General features: G+C 33.4%; 1 pseudogene; it reads left to right on the forward strand.

Moving 5' to 3' along the window:
* The first annotated feature begins 739 nt into the window (after positions 1-739).
* LOC124992847 (chromobox protein homolog 3-like) lies at positions 740-1,231 on the forward strand (annotated as a pseudogene).
* Positions 1,232-1,880: the final 649 nt, after the last annotated feature.

The following is a 1,880-nucleotide window of genomic DNA, read 5'->3' on the forward strand; positions in this document are numbered from 1 at the left end:
CTGATTACTGATTATTTTGCCTGATGTCTGATTACTCCAATATTCACTGGTCAGAATGACCATTCTTTCTCCATTGAATTGTGCTTTCATTTTCAAATATTTGTGTTGCTCTATTTTTTAATTCTAAGTTCTGTTTTATGATATATGTGTCTGTTCCTCTGTCAATAACACATGGTCTTGAATACTGTGGATATATAATAAATCACAAAATCAGATAGACTGATATCTTCCACTTTCTTTTTTTCCAAGATTGTCTTAACTCTTGTGTTTCTTATGACTTTCCACATATGGTTTTGAGTTATCCTATCTATACAAAAAATCTTGACAGGATTTTGATAGAGATTACCTTAACTCTGTATATCAACTTGGGCAAATTGACCTCTTTACTATGTTGAACATTATTTATTTAGATCTTTGATTTCTTTCCTCACTACTTTTTAGTTTTCAGCGTAAATACTGTACATGTGTTGTTAGATTTACACCTAAGTATATTTTTAGTGATTGATTGTAAGTTGTATTGTATTTATACTTTTGGTATCCATTTATTCATTGCTAGTATATAAAAATACATTTGATTTTTACATGTTTATCTTGTATCCTGCCACTTTGATGAACGTATTTATTAGTTTCAGGAGTCTTTTCTTCTATTTTTTAAAGGATTATTTGGGGGAGACACTGCCAATTTGTGACCCAGAGCTTCTTATAGGTGGTGAATCAAAACTCTTCAATCTGCAATAAAATGGCCTCAAATACAACAACATTGAAAAATGGGACTAAATAGAATAGAAAGAGAAAAAACATTGAAGAGGCAGAGGCTGGAGAATTTGTGGTGGAAAAAGTCCTGGACCAGCATCGTTTTCATCCTGAAGTGAAAACGATTTACAGACGCTGATAATGCCTGAAACTGAGAAAACTGATGGCCCAGAGTTATTGAAACATTTTTTAGTTCTCTAAAAGCTGGTAAAGAAAAAGATGGCACAAAAAGAATATATTGGGCAGTGAACTGAATGTTAGCAAATAAATAAGATGCAGATGAACCAAGAGTCCTTGCAAGAAGTCTTGATCCTGAACCAGTAATTGGTGACACAGACAGCAGCGGAGATCTTATTTTTCTCATGAGATGGGAAGAACCAGATGAGGTAGGCTTGATGCTGACAAAAGAGACATTATAATTGCTTTTTATGAAAAGAGACTAACTTGGTATTCCTGTCCAGAAGAAGACGCTGGATAACTGTTCGCATACTCTGTCTGTACGTGTGTGCGAAGCCATCATTCTGAGCAAGCTGAGAAATAAATCACTTTAAGTTAAATTAAAAAAATTTCCTGAAGCCATAAGATTTAGAATTAAATGGTCGACTCTGTAGTTAATTGGAAAGTTTAAATTTTACAATTTAAAGCAGCCTTATTAAAATCCATATTTACATCTATAGTTGAATAAATGCAAAAGTTTATGTCCTACCCAGATGAGGAAGCTAGACAAATCCTGGTATGTTTTAATTAGCCAAGCAAGATTTAGTTACGTGGACATTTAAAGGTTTCTCCAGTGAGCGTTCCTTTACAAAATGTTGAAATCTATGTGCAGTTTGACTGAATGGGCATGATTAATGGAATATCTAAGACTTGGCTCATGGAACCTCATCAGATAGTTAGAGAGGTTGTCAGGTTAGGAACTGCTGCATAGACAAATCAACAAACTTCTCTAGTCCAAATCATTGGCCTGCATTTTTTTCTTTATCCCAACTCATTCCTTACATGTAGACTCAATATTTCCAATATTTGAGTTTTTGTTATTTAAGCAGAATCCAAGAAAAATATCTTTTGTATTAATCAGAATGTTATCCAACTGTATATTGTATACCTTACAGTAAATTCTGGTGAAC

This window comes from Sciurus carolinensis, chromosome 9 (assembly GCF_902686445.1).
Source record: "Sciurus carolinensis chromosome 9, mSciCar1.2, whole genome shotgun sequence".
Classification (NCBI taxonomy): domain Eukaryota; kingdom Metazoa; phylum Chordata; class Mammalia; order Rodentia; family Sciuridae; genus Sciurus; species Sciurus carolinensis.